This window comes from Peromyscus eremicus, chromosome 6, assembly GCF_949786415.1.
Source record: "Peromyscus eremicus chromosome 6, PerEre_H2_v1, whole genome shotgun sequence".
Classification (NCBI taxonomy): domain Eukaryota; kingdom Metazoa; phylum Chordata; class Mammalia; order Rodentia; family Cricetidae; genus Peromyscus; species Peromyscus eremicus.
The window spans coordinates 15,325,667-15,345,471 of record NC_081421.1 but is presented as its reverse complement, the minus strand read 5'-3'; the positions used below and the strand labels follow the sequence as shown (position 1 = coordinate 15,345,471).

Genomic DNA, 19,805 nt, shown 5'->3' with positions numbered 1-19,805 from the left:
ATCTTCAAGACAGTCTGAGGAACATTAATTCCTATGTGTACCAAGATGTGTTAACAAGAATAAGCTAATTAGCAGGAGCAAGAAGAGGTCAAGTGGTTAGTTATGACAATAATCAGCTTACAACAGATCTTTACAGATCTCTTGGTGTGCTGAGTCATACAGGCAGTCTTTGTGGAGAATGGACTGGACTATAGTATTAAGTATTCCCTTAAGTCCAACACCATGAAGACAACCATGTTTCAATTTTCATTTCACCTCAGTTAAGCAAGAAACACTCTTCTTATAGATGAGAACACTGAATTTTAGAGTGAGACCAATGATGTCTCCATTTTTTATTGATTAGGTTACAAATACTATCACTATACTATGAAAGTGTTAACAAAACACTACTTTATGGAGCTGGAGAGATGATTCAACAGTTAAGAACACTTGATGCTCTTGCAGAAGACCCGGGCTTGGTTCTCAGCACTCACATTGGGCAGCATACACCCACTTGTAACTCTAGCTCCTGGAGATCCAATTCTCTCTTCTGGCCTCTGAGGTTACCCTTATGCGTGTGCTCATACACACAGACACGTACATATACACATAAAAAAAAAACTAAAACAAATTCTTTTTACCAGCTGTTTTAGGTTGTATTTTGAATTCGAAGTTTCTGACCATGACAGGTAGTGGCTCTCTTAGTGCAGGTGACACGGTTTAAAGGTTTATTTGTTTTTATTCTGTATGTGTGGGTGTTTTGTCTGTATACCTCTCGGTGCGTCATATGTGTGCAGTGACTCCAGAGGCTGGAAAAGGCATCGGATCCTCTGGAACTGGAGTTGCAGATGGATGGGAGCTGCCATGTGGGTGCCAGGAACCAAACTAAGGTCCTCTGTAAGACCAACAAGTGCTCTTAAACACTGAGCTGTCTCCTGTGTCCCAGGTGAATATTTTATTGTCTCTGATGGCTTTTGCTTATGACTCTGGCAGAAACCAGGTAGTTGTATTATACAGCAACTTTTCACAAATATACATTGCAGGTTAGTGGTCATAGTCCTCTTGTTTGTGAAGCCAGTGCCTTCCTGACTGAGCCATTACCCTAGCCCCTCCTAGATCTTTAATGTGACTGTCTAATTCTATCTATCTATCTATCTATCTATCTATCTATCTATCTATCTATCTATCTATCTATCTATCCATCCATCCATCCATCCATCTGTGTGACTAGGGGAATATAACTTTCCACTTGCACTCTATCCTGAAAGTTACAATCAATCAGAGAAGACAGACATATACTTCTAATTAAAGTATTAAAAATTGCAAAATGTCATTAGCACATAAATTTTAGAAAGGTAAAGAACAAAGTCAAAATGTTAAAATAAGACCTTATTTTTGGAGTCCAACAAAGAAAGTGCTGGAGAGATCTGTGATAATAATTTGCTGTCTGCTCCAAACTCTGTATAATATGGGCTCTTTGAAAGTTTTTTTTCTTTTTTTTCAGAATGGCAGATGCTAGCCTTGTGTTGAATATTGATGTTAGCATCTGCCGTCAAGATGTCCAAACTCTAGAATCAGAATCTGTGCAAACAAATGTGATGAAAAGGCTAAGAAGCTTCCAGTAGATCTCCCTAAGATCCTTTGCAACCACCCTTTGGGTAGGTGTGAAAAAAGATCAGCCCATGGTATGCTTAGCCAAACTCCGCTTCAGATCCCAAGTTCTTTATTCTGAATATTCAGTACTCCTATGAGAGAGTGGTAGGAGCAGTCGAGGAGCCAAGGTTACACCTTGGGAGCTCTGGAACACTTGACTGCTGGCCAGAGTCTCACTTTGTAAAGTGTTCTTCAGAATCACTGAGGCCATTGAGTATCTATCTTCTCTTCTTCGTGCCTTGTGGAGAAGGACTGTCTCTGTCTTCATGCCCTGATTACCTCATCTCCGCATCCTCCAGTCAGAGTTCTCACCAGATGGTGGTACTCTTGATTGGCCATTCTTCTGAACTGGACTCTGCAGAAGTGTATGAGGCAGAGAGGAAGGGGAGGGGAAGGGGGACGGAGGAGGAGGGGTAGAGGAGTTGACAACCGGTTGTCACTGATGAGGCAATGGTCACTCTGGTTTCAAGTTGAAGTGACACCTAGAAGGACACTGTCATTCATGGAGAGGAAGATGTCTACAGATTTGGACAGCAAGGTTGTCAACTCATTTCTGGACGTTTGTTTGGTTCCAGTTCTGGTAGGAAGGAGTTCAAGGCTGAAGGTCAAGTTGGGAACATTGAACATTGAGCTTATAAGAATGATCAAGATTAGAACATATAGAATTATAGAGGTTTTGAAACTTCATGTAAGAAGACCTTACCCCATTTACTCTCAAAAAGGCGCAGCTTTTTACGTTTCATACTTACTTTTACCGTTTGCCTGCGCTGGCTGAAAGGCAAGCCCCGGCTGCGTCTGACTTAATGGTGGATGTTAAGCTTCCCCTGGAGAGTTCCAGCTGCTTGGCAGTCATTATGTGGTGGTTCAGGACCACAGAGGAGTTTTCACTGTGGGAGTAGTTTTTACTGTCTGGAGTAAAATGCCATGGAAATCAAGGTACAAAAATCTTTTTGCATAGTGTTCGTTAACAAAAAGCTGCCTTGGGGAAGAAGAGTCCAGAAAGGACTGGACACAAAGAAGAAAGGTGACTCTACCTTAACTTTCTGTAGGCGTGTGTGTGTGTGCGCGTGTGTGTGTGTGTGTGCGTGTGTGTTTGTGAGTGTGTGAGTGTGTGAGTGTGTGCGTGTGTGTGCGTGTGCGCGTGTGTGTGCGTGTGTGTGAGTGTGTGTGCGCGTGTGCGTGCGCGTGTGTGTGTGCGTGTGTATGTGTGTGTGCGCGCGCGCACGCGTGTGTGTGTGGGGGGCTCATGCATAAAGATGATGTTCCATTTTGATCCCCTAGTAGAGAAAAGTCAGTTCATTTATCTCCTCTTCACTGGTGGCTATCCTGAGCCATTTAAAATTCAATTTGGCTACCCATGCCCTCAGTGCTCAGTGGGTTTCATTAAATGACACAGCAGTGACTTCTTCTTCCCTGTGTGGCACCTTTTGATACGCGTTTGACTTTGCTGTAATTTCAGACAATTGTGCTCTGTGTGCAGTGGGCTTACCATGATAATCTTCCAGTCCACTTAGGGTAGACCCAGAGATAGGAGTCTGAGGGAGTTTGAAGACAGTAGAAACTGCACAGAAGAAATGTTCACATCTCTTTCTATGTTTGCTGTTCAGCTTGTTAGGCTCATAGGTTTTGGGTTTTTATTTATTATTTATTATTTATTTTTTTGCAAATAGTTTTTGTGACATTGCTTACAGCCTAAATGTCGGCTAGTATTTTTCCTCATGTTAGGTATTTCAGAATTTTCATGGAGTTGGATTCTAAATCACAGCCTCCTTGAACTCTTAAGTACAATTAAATATTACTATCTTTTTTCTCGTGTTAGCAGCCCTTAAGGTACTGCTCACTGTTTGTGGGTTCTCGTGGGAACTAAATAGACCCAGAACACGGTCATCAGGCTCGTGTTTCTGGCCCTCCCCTCAGTCCTTCAGTTAGTACTTAAACATACGTACTCATTGAATGTTTTGTGACTTTCAGGTATATATTCTATCAGGCCCCATCAAATAGATTCCCGATCAATGACGTCTATTATTGACAGGCCACTAAATACATGCTGACTGACCACCACTGTGTGCTAGCTGCCTTCCTGATGTTTGAGGGAAAGCAAAGGCCGAGGCTGACTGAGAGGATGGTGTAAGGGAAGAACGTGGATCCGCAGCAGTGGGAAGAGGGAGGGAGGAGAAAGGAAGGAAGGATTGTATCATCATTCGTTGTAAGTTTGCTACTGTTCCACACTGCAGCTCTCCTGCTGGTTTATGAAGTATTAATATTCTTATTAGGTGATTTTTTTAATTAAAGACATAAAAAGCTCCTCTTTTTTGTGTGTACACCTGTGCATATGTGTCTGTGCACGTGTGTGCATGCATGTGGAGGTCAGAGTTGACACTGGTTATCGGGTTTTTTTTGGTTTTTTTTTTGAGCTGAGAATCAAACCCAGGGCCTTGCGCTTGCTAGGCAAGCTCTTTATCACTGAGCTAAATCCCCAACCCCTTGGTTATCGTTTTTGATCACTCTCTACTGTATGTATTGAGGTAGATCTCTCGATGAAGTGGCGGTTGTCTTTTTTGTCTTGTCTAGCCAGCTAGCTCGCTTGGGCAAGTCCCTGCCTCTGTCTCCCGTGTACTGGGGTTCTATGGGGTCATCATAGCCTTTTGGCTTTTATGTGGGTACACAGGTTTGCGTGTTAAGCACTTTACCTGCCGAGTTGTCTTCCCAAGTCTGAAAAATCCATTTTTTTTTAAAGGCAGTGTTTTTGCCCTCCACAGACCACCATTTGAGATGCCTTGTGGGTATCTGTAGATGTTCCCAGTGTCCAGACAATTGTGTTCTGCTCTGTTTTGCTTGTGCTCAGTGTCCATTTTCTCACTTACAGTGTACTTTCTGGTCTTATCCATTTCATCTGAGAGAACTGCTTGTATCTGGGCATAGAACTCGGGGCTTTGTATCTGCTGGGCGGACCTTTTACCTCTGAGCCACACGTATAGCAAGAAACTTTCCCTTTAACTCTGCATCTCTCTTCCAGTACACCCCACATGTATTTTTAGTCCAATAACAACTTGTTTGCATTCTTCAAAATCACCAGAGTCACACTTTTAACATAGCAAGTATATCATGCACTAAATTATTCCCTACATGTTTTCTCACATAATCTTGAGAGGCTGCAGCACCTTTTGCTTTCAACTGTGATGAGTGGAATAGCAGATGCTTATATAATTCAGGGCAGAACTTGGAGAAGTCTGCAAATTCACTGCTTTGGCTGCTAGACTCTTTCCTTCAGGAATGCGCTACTGTTATTCTACGAACAGAAAGCTCCAGCACCGCTGTAGGGTTGGATTGTTACTCTGTCTTCCAGGGTGATGCTTGTCACGGTATGTTCAGGTGTCTGTTGTGATGCCAAGATGAGTGCACAATTCAGGGTTTTGAGAACTTTCATTTCTGATCCTCAGGGGAACTAAAGTGTGTGTGTGTGTGTGTGTGTGTATTTAAAAATTGTAGCAAGTACAGTGTAAGAGAAAAAAAATAAAAATACTTTGAAATTGATGTTAGAGATGGGTCATGGGAATTCACTGTAAAAATGAGTCATTTTGCTGGCCTGTGGTGGCATATGCCTTTAACACCAGCACACGTGAGGCAGAGGCAGGTGGAGGCAGGTGGATTTCTGTAGTTCAAGGCCAGCCTGGTCTACATAGCGAGTTCCAGGACAGGCAGAGCTGTTGTTACATAGAGAAACCCTGTCTTGAAAAAACAAAAACAAACAAACAAAAAGAGTCATTTGAGACCAGAGACTGAATCCTGGAAATGAAAAGAAATTTTGTCTTGAATATTCTTCATGTGATATGCAAATTATATGTAACTAAATTATGCTGCCATAGTCACGACTTCGATGCCCATTTACTGATAAAGCCGGGTGGCATTGTATATGGTTCCCAGTGTTGTGGCACTGAGTCTGCCTTCTGCCTGGTCTGTCTCCCTGCTTTCTTATTCCTCCCCATCTGTCCTCATGTCTCTGAGAGAATAATGTTGGCTGACCATGGCCCTTCATTCCTCGATTGCCCCGGTAAGACAAAGGCTTCCTGCGATGTGCTTTGGGCCCCATGGATGATGGCTGCAGCCTTGGACTTCTTCTTGTACTTGCAGCTAAACTGGATCCTTTAAAGTTCCCTGTCCTTCTGTCCACATCCTGTCTCCATGCTTTGGAGAGCACTGTTCCTTAACCTTTCATTTCCCTTCTTCACAGAGCCAGCTCTGCTTATCTTTCCAGATGCGCCCCACCCCCACCCCCACCGTGAGCCCTGACTTCTCAGGGGTCACTTCTGCCCAGCTGGTGAGGAGCCCTGCCAGAGCTCACATGGAGTCTATCAGCATGCTTTTCTGGAGGTGATGAGGACACTGTGCCCCACATATGACTGTCACATGCTCCTGCTGCAATCTCAGCAAACTGTGCCTGTTACATTTTTCTACACACTGGATTGCTGATGCCCATAAAAGTATTCAGGGAAACTTTATGTCCAGGTGTTCACTGGAGCAAGAGACACATTGGAGCCGATGACATGCTTGGCTCATGTGTTCTGTATTGCACTGTCGAGGTCCCTCTTTTCTCTGGGTGAGTCACCTGCGTTTGACACACTCATTTCACAAAGGCAGAGTCTGGCATTTTCTCCTTTGCACTCCATGGGCTCTATGCCGAAAAGAAAGCCTTGTTTAGGTGTGAATAGTTCTGATCCACACTGAAGATGGTCTTTTGTCTGGTCTCATTTTGCTTGTATTTCTACCAATAGTCGATGATGTAGTCGGTGGTGTAACTGTTCCTTTGGAAGAGTTCAGGGCCATTGCTTCCTGGTGATACTATCAGGATATCCAGCTGGGCGGGGTGCTTTTGTCTTATTCCAAGATGATTGAAAGGGAAAAAGAAGAGGTTGCCATGTGTGTGTTAAAGGCAGTGGGCGTCTTCAGAAGCCTGCTCTTTACTCCGTCTTTGTGGATGAATATTTTTTTTGTCGGGCTGCCAAGGCATTCTTAGTTCTGTGTTACCCAATGTTTCTATTTGAAAGTATTAGGCAATCCAAGAGTTAGTATTGGCTTGTGGAAGGAAGCTATCAGTTGTTCCTGATCTGCTCAAGTGTCTTCCTATTCCCTGTCCCAGCCATAAGGAGTGATAATGCAATTTCTCTAAGCAAAGTCCTCTAGGAAATACCTCAGATATTGTACTTTTCATTGGGATAAGCTTTAGAAGGTGACCAAAAGAACTTTCCTGAAACTGGGCTACAAGTGACCCTCAAGTGTTTACTGCTCCAGTTTTGCTTGGGGTAACTCCACTGTATCACTCCATATGGGTGGGACAGGGAAGGGCAAGCACTTGGGTAGATCAGGGGAGCAGCTAAGTTGGGCATTTTTGCTAGTTTAGGAATACATCTTTGCTCTGTGTACCCCTTGTTCAAGTTTCACAGGTCATCCTAGCACTTAAATATGATTTTTCACTTTTTCTTTTGTCTGTTGACTCATGGTAGTGACTATGTCCTATGACTATGTCAAACTGAATTTTCCTGTGCCTGTAACACCTCTAATTCACTGAGATTCCATTATTGATTGATTGATTGATTGATATATTGATGAACAAATGCCCTTTTGAAACAGCATGGTGGCCCATGTCTGTGATTTCAGTACTCTGGATGCTGTGGTAGAAGGCTCAGGAGTTGAGGCCAGCCTTTGCCACATGGCCAATTTGTAGGCAGCCTGTGCTAGATAACAGGACAAGAAACAACTACCTTAATTCCATCATTTAACACATAAGAGCAATTAACTAGTGACATTTGTATCTCTCACATAGGACAGGTGACATAATTTGAAGAACAGTCAAAACAAACACACAGGCCTCCAAGTTAAAAAATTACTGAGATTTTTTAAAAGGCAATGGAAGAGCCTTAAAAACTAAGAGTGAGTCTGTGTATCTGTCCAGGTTGGACACCATTCTACTCTTCTGTAATGTAGAAAGGAGACTGAGGTTTGAATTAGCATCGTGTGTGTGTGTGTGTGTGTGTGTGTGTGTGTGTGTGTGTGTGTTAGTTACACATTGTGTAAGTGTTATGCAGAGACTAGAGAAAGACATTGGGTATCCTTTTCTGTTGATCTCCATTATTTTATTTCTCTGGATATAGGTTTTTTTTTTTTTTTTTACTGGACCTGGAGCTAAGCCTGCAGCCAACAAATCCTGCAAGATTCTTTTCTTATGTCCACTCTCTTTGGTGCTGGGGTTCAGGCAGCATGTGGAGACTTTTTACCTGGTTACTGGAGATCTGAACTCAGATCCTCTTCTTGCACAGCATGCACTCTTACCACAGGCACATCTCACCAGCCCCCATCTTGGGAAATGAGTACACATCATCATTTCATTTCTAGGTAGTGGTAAGAAGGCCTTCACTTACATTCTTACCTGTCATGGCACAAATTGGATCTAATGCTTAATTTACCATCTTTGAAATGTGCCTTGTATCAGCACAAAATTTAAGGCAGTACACCCTACCAATCTAAGCAGCCTGTTCTCATTCACAGCCCTGGTATTTTTTTTTTTTTTATAGACTTTAGCTGTACTGCACAGGTAAATCATTGACTCAGCTCTAGTCTGTGTGAACTCTGGTAAAATGATTATAAATCAGAGTAGTGGGAAGTGGCTGAGTTCCACGCTAATTTTGGAAACATAAGGAGAAGTCTAAAATGAGATAGTCTCTAGTCCCAAGATCAGGAAAGAGCTCTTCCTGTTGAGGAAATCCCCTGGGGGAGTTTTAGTTTACACAAGAAATTGAATTGTAATAAAGCAGATAGAAGCGATGTCTCCTTCAGGACTCCTTGCGCAGTACATAAACTTGAAAGTAAATGTTGGCTACTCTGTGATCTCCACAGACTTGAGGTAAATAGGATTGCTCGTCTGCCCTGTCACACTGATTATCTTTTGGCCCCTGGAAGTCAATATCAAAATCTGTAACTGTTTTAGTTTGCTTTCCAGTGCTGTGCTAAAATACTGTGACTCAAAAGCAACTTGGGGAGGAAGCATTTTATTAGGTTTGTATGTTCCAGTCGCAGTCTATCATGAAAGGAAGTCAGGGTAGGAACCTGGAGACAAGAACTAAAGCAGAGGCCATGGAGGAGTGCTGCTCACTGGCTTGCTCCTCCTTGCTTGCTTAGCCTGCTTGCTTAAACCACTCAGGACCACCTGCCCCAAGGTAGCACCACCCACAATGGGCTTGACCTTCCCACATAAATCATTAATTTTAAAAAATGGTCCACAGACTTGCCTATAGGCCAGTCTGGTGAAGGCGTTCTCAGTTGAGATTCCTTCTTCCCAGATGACGCTAGCTCGTGTCAAGTTGTCAAAGACAAAAGAAAACAAAAACTGAAGGAGCAGAGGAGGCAAGCCTCCTACACCAGGCTGCCCCCAACAAATGGTGCACATCGCCAGAAGAGAACCCTGCCTCGCAGGAGTGTGAGCCGTTCACCCCCCCCAACTGTCCATCATCCTTCCTTGTAGGCATTTGGAGCTTTCTAAGAGCAGATGTTGCCCCAGGGTCTTGCTGCTGCTTATCTTCACGTTAGCTGCTTACCCCATGTCCCTTGCTTCTAAGAGGTAGGTCTTTTGGAATTCAAATCAAACTCAAATCAAACCTGGCCACTTGAAACTCTCTCATTCCCAGTTATGGAGACTTAGTGAATCGGGAAGGTTCTTTGACTAAAGTGGTATCCACCCTATCAGAAGGGGACATAGTCCAAAGAGAAACTGGGCCCTTCCTTTCACCCGTCAGACTACTGTAGTAATGGAACCCAGAGAGTTAAACATTTTCCAGGCATCCCATGCTGAGGAAAGAGAAGGAAATGAAACCCTGATTCCTGCCAGAGGAGCACTTGCCTTCCAGGAAAGCATTCCATACAATTCTGATACACAATCAGATCACCTTGTAAGATATACCAGAACTGAGAGGTCAGTGATAGGCAGGGCCACACCTTGACCAGGGGCACTTACTTATGCATACTTCTTTATTTAAACCTAAACTTCATGTTTAGGTTTATCTAACGTGGACTACCCCAAAAATCAACTTGGGGTGAATCACTGGACCCCTTTATTCAATCCTCTTTCCATTGTAGGCACATTAATCAAATATTTTTTTCTTTTCTTTTTTTTTTTTTAACTGCGGCTTATGGTCACATACATAGTACAGGCCTGGAAACATCTATGGTTGATAAAAGAAACCATAATAAATGATAGAGGAAGATTATTTCAAACTTAATTTCTTATGTTTTATACATATTCTCCATAAAGTTGCAAAATGATTAACTCTTAGGCTGCAAAATTATTTCCAATATTTCTTTTGTGGGGTAAAATATGACAAAGATATATTGTCATTTTATTTAAACTACAAATATTTTGTGAGTCATATGAAACAAGAGCTTGTAAACTTTTCACTTTTTAAGCTCAGCAGTTTGACCGTCACAACTCTGGTTGCTTAGATGGTGTGCTGGCTCATTGTAACTGTCAATTTGACAAACCCAGAGTTACCCAGAGGAGAGTCTTGATAAGGGATATCTAGATCAGGTTGGTCTGTGGGTGTGTCTGTGGGGGACTGTCTCGATTATGAGTGGATGTGGAAAAACCCAGCCCACTGTTGGTGACACCATTCCCTGATGCTAGGCCCTGAACTGTATAGAGTGAAGCAAACAGATTGATGTTATGTGATTATGTACTTCATTGATTTTTTTTCCCAATATGATGGACTGTAACCAGGAACTGTAAGCTAAACTCTTACTTCCCCAAGTTGTTTTTGTTTGTTTGTTTGATTTTGGGGGGGGGGTGTTCATCAGACTATTTTTATCACAGCAACAAAATTGGAACTAGAACAGAAGGAGATACTCATAAGTATTTATCTATTATGATGATTCTTGACTCCTTAGAATAATTTTATTTGTTCTACATTTTAGTTAAGACTCTCCAAGCATATTCTAACTCTATAAAAATGAATGTAAACCATTTTTTAGGGGTAAGACAGGGGGCTTTAACATCCTGGCTTTCCTGGAACTCACTATTTAGACCAAGGTGACCTTGAAATCAAGAGATCTGCCTGTCTCTGCTCCCGAGTGCGAGATTAAAAGCATGTGTCACCGTGCCTACTCCATAGACCATTATTTTTAAGAATCTATATTAAAAATGCCACATTATGAAAAGCCATGCATAAAATCTTTTTATTGATACTTATATTTAAGTTGTAAAATAACTTATTCCCCCAACTTTATTTCCTTAGCATTTAAGTAAGAACGAATCCCTATTTCCTAATTTCAGTTGTATTAATTAGGAGTAATCATAGTCGACTTTTGAGAAATTAAAATACAGAATTGTATTCAGAATTGTTTACTATATAAACTTAGAAAATTCCACCAACAGCATTATTTATAGCTTGCATTAAGTTTAAAAGACAGATACAATGCATTTAGTTTTAGACCTGCTTTTTAAAGTTTAGACATTTACAGTCATTGAACTGTAATGCTGTGTCTCACCTTTAACATCATTCATTACTATCCTGTTAGTTCTGATCCTCTTGCCCGGAGTCTCTTGACCTTAACGCTTAAGATTCTGTGCCTGGCCTGGGAGGGAGAGATGCTAATGGTCACTAAGTCCCCAGAAATCCTCCCGTACTGGAGAAAGATGGCTTTTCCACCAAACGTTGATGGCTCAGGCTTGCAGGCCAGGTTAAGATGTGTGTATTTGTCTAAGAGCCAAGGCCAGTACATGGGGATGATCCAAGCAAACAGGATGAGGCAGGCAAGTGGGAAGAGTGGAGGAGCCAGCCAGCACATTTTAGATGTGAACACAAGGGAAGTCAGTGGCCAAGCCTACTATCTGTAGAAAATTGGGCAGTGCCATGCTTTGCCAAAGCAGGCATAATGCTTTGAAAAAGCAGAAGAGGCGTATACTTACATTATATTATTTACTAAGTATATAAAACTTGAATCTCAAGATCAGATCTCTGTAGAAGAGTTCTAACTGGGCTTTGCATTGGTTCATTGACACACTTCCTCTAACAAGGCCACACCTCCTAATAGTGCCACTCCCTTTGGGGGCCATTTCTTTTCAAACCACCATAAGCTCTGCTTCCTATATGCATAACTGTAGATTGTTCTGTATCTTACATGCTCTATTCTATATTTTTTGCTCTGTATTTCATTTTAGGTATCTTTTAAGTTCTTCTGTGAAGGCTTTCTATTTTGCTCTCTGGTTGCTTTTTATGTAGGACACAGGCTGAGCTCTAGGACTTTCCTGGCCTGTGCTCTGATACCTTTATACATCTCGTGTCTTTTCCTCCCTGGTTTGATGATTGCATTTATAACCTTATGTATATGATGAGTTGCAAAATTTACTTATACCGACCAAGATCCTCGTCATCAGTTCATTGCTAATAGATCCCTCATGCATGTTAACTCCCCATTGCTGTTTAACTATCATTCAGACAAGTACAAAGGCATGTGTGGGTTAACACTTTGTAGTGTAGAAAAGAAGCCCAATACTGCTGTGGGGCAATTTTGTCCATCTATCTGTAGATACTAAGCCTCTGCTTCATGCCAGGAAGTGAGCTGAGTACTAAATATTTGCAGACGAACAAGGAAGGACTCATGGATTTTGCTCTTACATAGTTTCCTTTTTTTTTTTTTTTTTTTTTTAATTAACAATGGAAACCAGGATAGAAAATGGTTTTGGGCTCTACTGAAAGCGACTTCCCAGGTTTCAGGGAGGATGAATGAAGAATGGGATAGCTCAGTAGAAGCTGCTCTGTGTTTGTTGAGCCTTCTAAGATCCCTGACTTTGGAGATGGAGGCCGCTTGTCTTCTGCTGGGCAGTGAGGCAGGCCATTCCCTTGGAGGAGGTAGTGCTTGCCTCCTTCCTCCAACTGGACCCAGCCTGGAGCTTCTGAGATGGATGGGTGGGAGGGAAATCTGACTTTTGTCATACGGAAGGAATGTGAAAGAGAAACCGGCTGAAAACAATCTTGTAGTATTTTCCAAATCTAAGTTCTAAGATGAAACAGACTTGAGAGAAAGATGGCTAGCTGAGAAATCTGACTTTTGGAAATGAGTTTACTTGGGTCAGATAACGGGCACTTGGAAACCGCTTTCAGTAAAAAGCACTGACTCCTGGGGCGGGGGGGGGGGGCATCCACAAAGTAACTAGATGCAGGCTGGAAGCCTGGAATCTCTGCCTTTATGTACTGGATTTTGGATAGTCTCTTGCTTGACTTTGCATATGCATGATAGTCCCTGAGGAGTGTCGGTCTACCTGAACTATGTCAACCCCTTCTGAGACTGGAGACACAAAGAAAGGTCAATGTTCTGTGTGAATATGTGTGTGTGTGTGTGTGTGTGTGTGTGTGTGTGTGTGTGTGTGTGTGTTGAGGCTGACAAATAGGGGCCTCTTGCTAGTTATGTTAATATTCTCTCTCTCTCTCTCTCTCTCTCTCTCTCTCTCGTGTGTGTGTGTGTGTGTGTGTGTGTGTGTGTGTGTGAGAGAGAGAGAGAGAGAGAGAGAGAGAGAGAGAGAGAGAGGCACACACAGCGTTTTGCTCTATTTACTTAGCATTATATCTTTTTATAGATTTGAATAGAAATCGATCCGTAGAAGAAACATCTTAGATGGGAGCAGGTCATTGTTCTGGGTAAAGCGACTGATTGTGCTCGCTAAGCTCTTCTTAGGCTCACCAAAAACTCATCTTCCTCAGAAGGATGCCTTTCTGCCCAAGTGTATACTGAATGTCCTCCTTTGGGGTTTTAATAGACTATTTCAACTTTTCATAAAATATTTCATAAAAGGCAGTATTTCTCATTCTCTGCTGTTACAAACTATGAAAAATATATATGCTACCCATTTTAAGAAACAAATTCTTACCTCACATTGTCTTCTTATATAAAATTTATCATGCTTTGACTTTTATATATATAATGTTATATATATATATATATATATATATATATATAACATTGGCCAAAAAAAAAAAACCAAAAAAAAACAAAAAAAAAAACCCAAAACAAAACAAAAAAAAAAATCTCTTTCAACCAAGCAGCTGGGGCCATTTGCTCAAATTCTTCCTGTGGTTGAGAGTTATGGAGAAAAGTATTAAGAACAAAGTGTTTTTGTTGCTCTAGAGCAGAAAATGTCATTTCCCATAAGAGCCAGTCAATAAATAGTATTTGGGGCTTTGTGGGCCATAGTGTCTCTGTGGAAAGGAGTCTCCACTATGAGGAATCTGGAGGCAGTTTGTGGATGAGTGAAGGCTGTGTCTAATAAAGCTTTATTTAAACAACAGGCTGCAGGCAAAATTTGGTCTTTGTTGTGTAGTTTTTTGACTCCTATCAGCAAATCCAGTCTGGAAGCCTTTGTAGGTTTTTTGTTTTGTTTTTGTTGTTCTTTTAAAGCTTTGTTGGAGGAGAGTGGAAGGAAGGGGAGAGAGAGGAAGGCAGAGGAGGGGAGAAGAGAGGAGGGGATGCAGACAGAACCAGACCTTATGTGGTCTGAAAGGCCTAAAATATGTGTTTTGAATTTTTTGGAAAAATTTATTGTAGCTCTCTAAAAGATGGTTTACTTCTTCCTTAATAATCTTAAGTTATGGTTGGAATTAGGGCTCTTTGTCAATTTGCCTCTGCTTAAATTTCAATAATAGAGAATAAGAATTTATTAGAGAAAATGAGTCTTTAAAATTTTGATAATGGACATGAGAGAAAAATAAACGGATAGTTTTCCTTGGTTACTTCTTGTATAATTTATAATTTTATTGGAAAATTAGAGATTTGTTTTTATTTCATGTGTTCTGGTGTTTTGCCTGCATGTATGTACTCACCAGCAGGTGTAGTGTCTGTGGAGGTCAGAAGAGGGCGTCAGATCCCCTGGAACCGGAATTCGCGTGTGTGGGTGCTGGGAATTGAACCCAGGTCCTCTGGAAGAACAGCCAGTGCTTTGATCCGCTGAGCCACCTCTCCAGTCCCTTTATAAGACATGAAACCAATGTATATACTGTCTTACTTGAAATGCCTGTGTCTCAGTGAGATCATTTAAAAGCATTACTTCTTTGCTGGGCTTGAAATTTAGAGTCTCCTAGCCTGTAATTGGGACACCAGGGCTGTCACAATAGCTGTAATATTCTTGATGTGAGGCACAAAACAACATTAGTTAACATGTATTCATTCCATGGTTGCTATGTGAAAGGCACCAAGCCAAGTGTTTAATCAACATCTCCTCGGAATATTGAACGGACGTTGTGGTTATAAACCCTGGTTTTAGGGGAAATTAAGTGACTACCCGAAGAAACAGCCAGAAGCCGTCCCGTTCAGTTTTCCTAAACCCCCTCTTCCCAGCTGCTCTTCCCTGCCGTGGCTTTAACCTCAGTAACCTGACAGTGACGATATAGGGACCAGGACACACAGTCTGTCACCGAGCCTGTTTCTGCTGTATAGAGACATGTTAATACTTCAAAGTGATGCTTGAAGTTTTAGCAAGTAGACAACCTCTGGTTACCTAAGTAGAATTTAGCAAGAAAAACAAAACAACTAGAAAAATTAGCGGTGTTAGGTTCTCTTGTGCCCCATAAGCTAAGTACCATTTCCACCTCTCACACCCAGGTGAGAGCTCCATTTGAAGACATGATCCTTTTCCCGTCAGCCTTTCCAACATGACAAAAAGCATGCTCATGGTACTTCACGCTAGAGAGGAGCAACTTGCCACAAAACACTCTCTCTCAAGTCCCCAGAAGTCATGTCTGCGTGTGTTTGCCTTTGACTTTCAGTGGTATCTGAGAGCATCATTAGTTAGAGACTGAGTTCAAATCTAAACAGAATGGCTTCATTGCTTTTCTGTTCATCTGACTTTTGTTTGGCAGGCACCTTCTCATCGTGTTGTTATTCCCCATGTGACTTCCCAAGCTGGTTGGCCCAGAGGAGGGACAGAACGTGGGACCCATTCTCCTCCAGCTCAGGCTGGTGGCTAAGGCTGTGAGTCAATGCACTGGAATCTGTGAGATCCAGAGGGATGGTCCTCATGCTAGAAGTCCTTAAAATTTCAGAAGACTGACTTCCAGCTTTCTACTTTGGAAGCCACTCTGCCAGGAGTTTACACTTGGACTAAATTTTATGTGGAACGTAGTTTTCTAATAAGCGAATGTTCCTTCAGAAAGTACCCAGCAGTGAGGGCTAAAACTTCCCACCACCCACACAGCCTCCTGCAGACTCTTAGTCTCCTCTGGGCTGTATTTCTTTGACTGTTTCCTCCTCGTTCTGTGGCTTGTTTTCTGTCCTGTGACAGTTTGCCAGCATCCCATCTTATTTTAACAGGCACCTAAAAATACAAACCACAGTACCAAAATTGTAGCTGGAGCTCGGTTTTGCAGTAGGAACTGTATTGTCATGTGTGGCCTGCAGTGAACTTGAACACAGTGAAATTCTAAACTTTCCTTTTATGTATAGTGCCCAGACTTGATCTCTCTGATGCACACTGGGTTTTATTCTTTTTAAAGAATTCTTTGTCATTCCTTGATATTATAATGCAATTGTAACCTTTTTTCTAACCCTTTCCCGTTTCTCTTCATTTTTTTATATATGAGATGAGCTGCATAACGAGCTTATTGGGAGACAATTTGTTTTGATTCTAAGCAAATGGTGTATTTTATTCTTCTATGCTTCCCACACCCTCCTCGTAAAGGATGCAACCCAGATCCTGTGCATGTTGACTAAGTGATCTCTCACTGAGCTATCCCTCCATCGCTAAGTGGCACCTTTTAAAAACAGCACTGGTTATTTTTGCAAATACTCTTGGGGTGTAGTAATGTAGGAGAGGCATATAGACTTTAGGAATGCCACTCATCTGATGTGGATCCTTTGTATCAAGTAAAAACTCATTTTGCTTATCATGGAAGGGTGTTTGTATCACAATATCAAGATGTAGTAAGGAATATAGACAGGCCTTACAGACTCTTGTCTCATGAGTTGTAAATCAATCTCTCTCTCTCTCTCTCTCTCTCTCTCTCTCTCTCTCTCTCTCTCTCTCTTTTGGTTTTTCAAGACAGGGTTTCTCTGTGTATCTTTGCGCCTTTCCTGGATCTTGCTCTGTAGCCCAGGCTGGCCTCGAACTCACAAAGATCCACCTGCCTCTTCCTCCCGAGTGCTGGGATTAAAGGCATGCGCCACCCGGCTGTAAATTTTTCTTACATTAGTACAGTGCCTCAGCTTCCAGAGGAGAGTTAGGTGGTGATCGGGGATGGGAGGCACCACCTTGACTGTTTATGAATGGAAAGACTCTCAATATAAGTATGCACACTTAATCTTCCACCAGTGTTTCTATGGCCTCATGGCCAAAGTCAACTCTTATACAGATAGCTTGGTGTTTTCAGCTTGTATAACCCAAATTGTGTAATATCACTGCACAGTTGAGGGAGTTTGGAGACAGTGGTTATTTTTGGTGGACAGTTTGCCCGGAGTAAGAGGCTACATTTGATGTCTTATAAACAGAATCAAAGACCATTATTTCTTGTTCTTGAGTCTTGGATTGCATGTGGAAGTGCACAGGCTGTTGCTGCTCTTGATGGCTTTGATGTAGGTAGATGAGCGTCTGATATTCATTGTTTACCGTTTCCACTGGGAAGGAGGAGCCCAAGAGGTCACTGCATGCAGCCTTAGCAACGTTTACCACATTTTATCAAATACCCCTCACCAAGCGCTCAATATTTATCTTTGTGTTAGATGTTCGACTCGGAGTATACTAACTAGAATTAGAAATTGGCCTTGGCAATTTTCATTTTAATCTGGCCAAATCTGTGATGTATGTGTGTGTTTTTTTTTAATTAAAAAAAAAAACAAAAACAAAAACAAACTCTCTAGAGGAGACCAGTTCACAAATTGCCAGATTTGGTGGATTTTGGCGGTAGGAACCCTTCTGGTACAGTGGTAGCAGCAGCTCCTGTGTGCCTGGTGTTCACCAGGGGCCTGGCATGGTATTAGTGTAACTTGGACTTTAGGGTAAAAGCCCAGATTCTAAGAGTCCAAGTGATAAGCCAGTACATTTTCGGAACAGTCTCTACTTGCCTTTTGTACTAGGAGTCTTACATGCACATTGCAGGGTTTTGATTGCTTTGGGGGAAATACACAACAAGTGTCTGCTCTTTCATATGACAGACAGCCCTGGGGATGCTATCTGTTAACCTCCTCTTCCAGAGGAAAAGCATTGAACCTGGGAAGAAAAGGATCACACCAGACCTCATTCTTCACTTTGTTCCCAGTTCCCTCAGTTAGCCTTTGTATTTTATGACCTCAAATTATTAATATAATCTGTTACCCTGGCAGGCATAATAAAATACAGAGACATGACAGTAGATTAATAAAGATCTGATGAGGAGCAAAAAAAAAAATCTCCTGATCACTCTATGAAATGTTGTTCCCAGGGCAGCAGAAATTATGACCCAAGTCCCATACCCATGCTTGCTTGTCGGTTTTATTCTTATTAGCCACGAAGACATTAAAGTATGCCCCAGTGCTGCTCGGGAGAACGCTTCTGTACTGCTGACTTGCAAGCTTTGTTCCCTTATCTCATTCTCTAACATCTATTTTGACCTCTGTAAGTCACTTATCAACCCCCTGGACTCACTCATTACAGTCAACTAAGAATGCATTACTTGGCTAGATAATTCATATTCTCTTTCTCTCTTTCTCTCTCTCCTCCCTCCTTCCATCCCTCCCTCCCTCCCTCCCTCCTTCCCTCCTTCCCTCCCCACTCTCACTCTCACTCTCTCTCTCCATATTGACCTATGTCTTTATGACTCATAATAAGGAATTTTAAAAAATTACTATCACCCCCGCTGCGGTCATTATCAGTCATCACTCATCCTTATACATGAAATACCTTTTTTTTTTTTCTCTTTGAATACCCTCTATTTCCCCTCTGTGTGGAATTTATTCTCCCCTTGGTGCGTGGGGACAAATTACGTTCATAACAGTCATTAATGGTAATGGGAAGAGTATATAAATCTTTGATGCATTGAAAACTAAATGGTGCCCTGGTGGGTCTTTTTCTCTATCTTTCCTTACCAGATTTTGTTTGGCAGCATGTATAGTAGGCTGTCTAAAGTGCATTTACTTACGATTTTTCTCCTTATTGTGGATACATAGCACACACACACACATACACACACACACACACACACACACACACACGCATGTGTGCATGCATAGTGCTTCTCTCTGTGTGTGAAGATTGCCCCTCATTGCTTGGTACCCCCATGAGAGTGAGAACTGATTTGGCTTGCTCCGCTCTCCATGTTTAATATTGAACACGACGTTATGTTAATAGTGGGAGCTCAATAAGGTTTTATGAGCACAGGAATGAAAGAGTCCATGAACATTAAAGCGAATGACTACTCACCCTGCCTGGACAGGATCCTAATGCAGAGATAAATACTGTAAGAGCCAATGAGTAGATGTGCATTGTACAGTATGGGGACCCCGTAGAAAAATGACAAGCATTCAAAACTTAAATTTAGCTAAATTTGGTGTTCATCTTGGTAATCACTGACTGAGTTTTGAGGAATTTCCCTCAAGTCTTTAGCCTCAAGTTTCCTCATCTGTGGCTCTGAGGGCTTCTGGGAGAAGCCCATGAAAGTGTTTCCTCATTGACTCCCAGAACAGTCACAGAGTCCTGGCCTCCTGAGCTAAGTTTAAAGATAAACAAGACCCCACTCTTTTCATCCTGATTTCACAGGTTGTGAAAGGAAGTTCTCATCAAAGTTGGTAGTCTACACATACCCCATGAGACTTTATTAATGTGAGATCTCCCGCTCTAGGTTTTGGGAGAGCCTGAGATTCCTGGGAAAATCTGATGTTGCTGATCCATGGACCACAACTTGAATAGAAAGGCTCTCAGGAGAGGTTAGCAAGTACTTAGTTAGGGTTTCTATTGCTGTGAAGAGACATCATGACCATGGCAACTCTGTATGTGTGTGTGTGTGTGTGTGTGTGTGTGTGTGTGTGTGTGTGTGTCTGTGCGCGTGTGCGTGCGCGCGTGTGCGTATATGTGGGTGTAAGAAAGGGTTTATTCCGGATAACAGGTTACATATTCCATCATCTAGAGAAGCCAGACCAGGAGCTCAAGGCAGGGAACTGGTTGCAGGAAC

At 42.1% G+C, this 19,805-nt stretch overlaps 1 protein-coding gene across 1 annotated transcript in view; it reads left to right on the top strand.

Moving 5' to 3' along the window:
- LOC131912928 (LHFPL tetraspan subfamily member 6 protein-like) overlaps positions 1-19,805 on the top strand; it is a 72,029-nt gene that overhangs the window by 7,293 nt on the left and 44,931 nt on the right. The gene's annotated exons all lie outside the window — the stretch shown is intronic.